At 42.8% G+C, this 5,767-nt stretch overlaps 1 long non-coding RNA gene across 2 annotated transcripts; it reads left to right on the top strand.

Annotated features, from left to right (window-relative positions):
* The first annotated feature begins 3,168 nt into the window (after positions 1 to 3,168).
* LOC111838746 (uncharacterized) lies at positions 3,169 to 5,464 on the top strand. 2 transcript variants are annotated; one of them, XR_002836948.2, is made up of 4 exons: positions 3,169 to 3,383; positions 4,391 to 4,590; positions 4,822 to 4,949; positions 5,077 to 5,464. It is a non-coding gene; the product is annotated as an uncharacterized lncRNA (long non-coding RNA). The 2 variants fall into 2 exon arrangements; XR_002836947.2 differs by having other exon boundaries at positions 4,822 to 5,464.
* The last annotated feature ends 303 nt before the right edge of the window (positions 5,465 to 5,767 follow it).

A 5,767-nucleotide genomic window follows, 5' to 3' on the forward strand; every position in this document is an offset into this window, starting at 1 on the left:
CTATATTACCGATCCATGTTTCTGGTGTAGGAATTATTAGCTTAGGTAAATTTTAATATCTCCACTAATATATCTTGAAATTAATTACATTTTTATTAATTATTATTTAATGATGATTATTAATTAATTGTTGTGTCGAATGGTTGGTTCCTCCAAACTCAATTGCGGTATCCCCGTGTGTCTGTTAATGTGAGACTTAAATGGGATTCACTAATTACCAGTATCGCTTAGTAACCTGGGTTAGAAGGCTCGTCCAGCGAGCTGCATCACCAGGTAATGTAAACGATTGGTAGCGAAGCTCCCCTCACGGCCGATGAGAGAGATTTTTCAGGCGAGTTTGACATTTCAGAGCGTGTAGCTAGATCGCACAGAGGCAGGGACTGTTAACATAAGACAGACATTACACCTAACACAAACAACAAACACGAAGTAACGGAATAGAAACAAACAATATAATTATGGAAATGCAATGACCGGATTTGAATGAGCAACCTTAAAAGGGAAAGTTTGTGGAAACACGACCCTAAAGTCATATAGCAGGTTAACAGAACAGCTTAGGTTGTTAGAATGAAAGGAAGTTGGTTTACTTGGTTGCAGAGTGGGGGGGGGGGGGTCTTGGCAGTTGGTTGCAGAGGCTGATGAGCTGACGAGATGATGGCACTCAGGAAGGCGCAGCGTGGGAGCAGTTGTTGGAGAGGAGCCCCTTGGATTCTCTCTCCTTGTGAAGCTTTAAGGTGAAAGGCTTTGTCTTGGTTGCAGTTCTCTGTGGGGTAGCAGGCCTTCACCAGCAGGCTTCAGGAGGGCTTCTTGCGGGCTTCTCTTCTCCAGGGCTGATGTTCTTCACCTCTCTCTTTGGGCTGATGTGCTTTCTGCTACAGGCTTTGTTCTGAGGTGCCAGGTTTTATGGTCTAAAGTTCATGAATAGGGATGACCAGGAATTCGACTCTTGAACCAATAGCTGACCATCCATTCGGCGGGCTTTAGGAGGGGTGTCTGTTGCAGTCCTTTTGGGATTTATGACCAGACTGATTCCCCTTTACTGATGATTTTCGTTAAGCTGGTGTGACTTTTGATCCATACACTTTCATGGTAACCACTGACCAGATTCGGAATCGGGAGTGATTTTCCATCACTTTAACACCAAACATACCATACCAGCTTCACAGGTTCACATCTCATACCATCTGAATTACTTAATTAACAATTACTTATATTATGTATGTTATTGACTCACATCAGCATACGGTATGGATGTTTTGGGTTGCACCTCAACAGATGTCACACTTTGTACAGACATTACATTACATATTCATATTCAAACAGCCCATCTTATCCTTAGATATGCGTGGCCGTTAGTTTGGGGTAATACCAATTTAAATTGCACATCTGGGAACAACATATTTTGCTTGATGTGGCTTATCCCAATTGATCTGCTCTCCAGAATGGATAATGTACACCTTAATTCAGTTCTTTTAATGCAGCATGATAGAGCAGAAAGAGCTTGCTAACGGGCCACAAAGATCAGATAAGGGCCACAGAGGAGTGTACCTGTAAAAAAGGGGGGGTTGTTAAACAAAGAAAGACTAACCTCTGATAGTTAGGACACACTAAGATACATGGTTACACTATTTAATTTTAAAGATTCTTCCGGTATAACCATGAAAACATATATGCAGGGGTAGCTATACATATTTATTTATCCAAATTTAAGTGTGTTTAAGTGTGAGGGGTAAAATAGGTGATACTCCGTGAACACTATATGGGTGGCACACAAAACACTAATATTGTCTAAGGACACACACAAGCATATATGTATATTGAGACTAGTAGTAAATCAATATATAGGGTATTCAAAAGCCACACTTAAAAGAAACTCTCTTTTATGGTGTTTGGTAAGTGGTATGTAAGGCAGGATGTCTGGGGAGGGGGTTGTGTGCCAAGTCGAGGGACCCCTGTCCTTGAGGTCCTTGTTTCAGGCCACCTGGAATTTAAGCTCTGTCCTATGTGCATGTGTGATCCTACACTGGGGATTGTTATTGCTGGGGGTCAGGTGGATTTCAGGGAAAGGTTTCAAAGAGGTTTGAGATGGAAATAAAATGTTATCACTTGTTTTACACATTTTTTCTGTGTTTCACTTGAGCACAAAATTGCAAACGGAAAAACAAGTCATTATCGTTTTTCGAGTAGTTATTTATTTTGTGCTCAAACCAAAAATGGGAAAAAATGGATAACAAGCACTCAAATTCTTTTTTGGTTTGATCTGACACAAGAGGGGTGACTCTTGGAAGTGACAGGCTACTTGAGGAAAACAGTAAAAACCACAAAAAGGAATAGCTTTGGGCTAAGGTACATATCGAGAGAGCTTTTTAAGAGTGGGAAAATGTGTGCCAAGATTTCACTGCGGTCAAGCTCTTCTTAGGAAAATGACAGACTCAATTGCGCACATAAAAATGATTCAAGATTTATTGTCATATGTATTAAGTACAGGATGTAATAAAATACAAGAAGGACAAACAGACATGAATGAAAATGGCAGCAATATGACAAGTAGCAGTATGGTATGGTGACAGGTATGATAGGAATAATGTCAACAGTAAAAAGAGAGTCTAATGACAGACTAAGCAGTGGCAAATGATTTCCATTAAGTCTTTAAGACTGTTGCGCATTTTATTGAATTAATTCTATGCGATCAAATCTAATTTCAGTACGGAGCCCCTCTCATAACAAACTGACAAAAATTATAGGCACATTCTAAAAAAAAACTAAGAAAGCGGGACTGAATTTATAAAATGTGGCCATGATTTAATTACAACAAGGGAACAAATTAGTTTGCAATTTGCAAATCTGTTCTACAATGCCAATTTTGAATTATTTGAGTATACATATCCTTTACCTGTGTACGTACTGCTTGTCATTTATGTATCTGTTTATGTATACCTGTCATGAGCCACCGCAGAAGTATCCCACTTGCATCACTATGGCCACGCCCCCCTGGGGAATCCCTGTCATTCCGATACTCCTGACCAGGAGAACCTGGCCTCCTCATGATTGCCCAGGTGGCTCCACCTTGGAGTCACGCCCTTTTCAGCTGCTCCCCATCTCCCCCGAATCAGTCGCCTATTTGGAGTGGTCAGGCTCACCTGCTTTTTGCCAGACTTTTCTGTCAGAAGATCTTGCCATATAGGATGGACCCAGTGGATTAGGGAAGTATCCAGTATATTGTGGATGCCCTAGGAAAACAGGAAATCCTCCTCAGACGTCAGCAATCTGAGCTGGCTGCGATCGGGGAATCCTTGGAGTCCTTCCATGCTGGTCTGACGGCGATGGCTTCGCAAGTTCAAGATCTGCTTTCGAGCCGCCCTGCTGCCTTTTCTTCTCATCCAGTCAGTGAACCTTGGCTGTCGCCTCTGGGGCAGTACAATGGGGATCCCAAATCCTGTTGCACATTTTTGTTGCCGTACTCCCTAATTTTTGAATTACAGCCTTCAGCATTTCCTACTGAACGATCCCGTGTTGCTTATATAATCGCTCTGCTCACAGGACCAGCTAGAGAGTGGGCAACTGCAGCTTAGGATTCCGGAGCACAGTCCTGTAGCCACTTTTTCAGCTTTTTGGGGGAGATAGCATGCGTATTTTATTGTAGGAAGCAGCATGTGAATTATTGCAGCTTCACCAAGGCAATCAGTCGGTCTCCGATTACGGCATTCAGTTTCAGACATTAGCAATGTCCTGCGGCTGGGGGCGAATGGCTCAATTTGATCCATTTTATCAGGGCCTATCGGAGTGGATAAAGGATGAGCTAACCTGAGAACTATCAGATGCATTGAAGGATTTAATTAACCTTGCTATTCGAATAGATACCTGTAATCGCCTCCATCAGCATGAGAAGGAATGACGGAGAGGAGAGAGTTTTTTTTGCATCTTTCAGAGTCCACTGGTGATTCAGAAGAAGCCCGACCTGAACCCATGCAGAAAGACAGAACCCAAGTAACCCCAGCAGAGCAGCAGCAGCAAATATCTTCCCGGGCATGTTTTTATTGGAGGAAGATCGGCATTTTATTGCCAATTGCCCATTAAAAGGGGGCACCCACCAGTGATGAGGAGGGCAATGCTGGGCGTGGTAGCAGTTTTACCCCCTTCCTCTCGCAGAACCTTCTTCCCAGCAGTGGTGTCCTGGGGGTCATGGCATCAGTCCCTGGGTGCCCTAGTGTAATCAGGGGCTGACGTCAATTTTATCCTGGTGAGACAGTGGGGAATCCCAACTTCCCCAGTCGATGTGCCCTTTGTGACTCAAGCCCATTTGTGACCCATTGCACGGTTCTGGGAAGCCTTTGACTTTCTGGTAATCACATTGAGACCATTGTGCTGTTTTTTTCTTGACTCTCCCCAGGTGCCTTTAGTCCTGGGGCATCCATGGTTCCTGAAGCACGATCAGCATATCGACTATGAGAAGGGACTGATTGATACCTGGGCTCCTTCTTGTACCTTACAGTGTCTGCAAACTGACTTTTGCCTGGGAACTCGCCGACTCCAAAAGAGTTACCTGATCCAAGGTGCCTGCAGAATTTTTGGATCTGGGGAAAGTGTTCAGTAAGTCCCGTACCTCTTCTCTTCCGCCGCATCGTCCTTTTGACTGTTCAATACAGTAGATCTACTCCCAGTTTTAATATATTCTCTCTCTGCTCCTGAGAGGTCTGCAATGAAGGAATATATAGGGGAGGCCCTGGCTGCAGGAATCATCTGACCTTCTTCTTTTTGAGTGGGCGCGGGATTTTTCTTTATTAAAAAGGACGGGTCATTCTGTTCTTGTTTCAATTATAGGGGTCTACGGAGATCACGATGAAGAATCGTTTTCCCCTACCTTTGTTGTCATTGGTGCTCGACCAGTTACAGGAAGCTACAATCTTCACCAAGCTGAAACACCTACCATTTTGTCCGGATCCAAGAAGGTGATGAATGGAAGACCGCCTTGAACACACCCACAGGACACTTTGAATATCTTGTGATGTTCTACGAGACCTGCTCAATAGGTCTGCTTGTTTACCTCGATGACATCTTCATTTTCTCACAAAACAGGACCACATACAATATGTTCATGAGATACTCCAGAGACTCCTCTTGAATAAGCTGTATGTTAAAGCAGAAAAGTGTCTTCTCCACCGACGTACTCTCTCCTACTTGGGATTCATCCTTTCTGAGGGCCCAGTTCAAATGGACTCAAATGGAGTAGTACCCAGGTCACGGAAGGACCTTCAACACTTCTTGGAGTTTTCTAATGACATTTTATACAGGGGTATAGCATGGTCGCTGCTCTCACTTCTTCCAAGGTCACCTTTAAATGAAATCCGGAGGCTCAAGATGCATCAGCGTCCATTCATGGTATTCCTGTCAATAACTCCTATAATAACTCCATTGACATAATGTAATTAAGAAGGAACAATAATAAAACTTACAGTATGTACCACATCACTGTGTTTAGTTATCTTTTTTATTTAAACCAATGCACAGTCTCAGGAGTGATTCAAGGTTACATTTCACTGCATGTTGTACTGTATGTGTATAACTACACATGTAACAAATAAAACTTCTTGAACCTTGAGCGTAGTTCGGTAAAGCGCCCTGGCTCTCAATACTATTCAATGTAAGTGCTTCTGGATAATAATTTATTGTAATGTAAGACTTTTACTGTTTGTAGGTCATTCCATCCTATGGTTGTTGCCACCTTCAATCTGAAGCAATATACAGTAGGACTTAATTCATAATAAAG

Source organism: Paramormyrops kingsleyae, chromosome 4, assembly GCF_048594095.1.
Source record: "Paramormyrops kingsleyae isolate MSU_618 chromosome 4, PKINGS_0.4, whole genome shotgun sequence".
Lineage (NCBI taxonomy): Eukaryota > Metazoa > Chordata > Actinopteri > Osteoglossiformes > Mormyridae > Paramormyrops > Paramormyrops kingsleyae.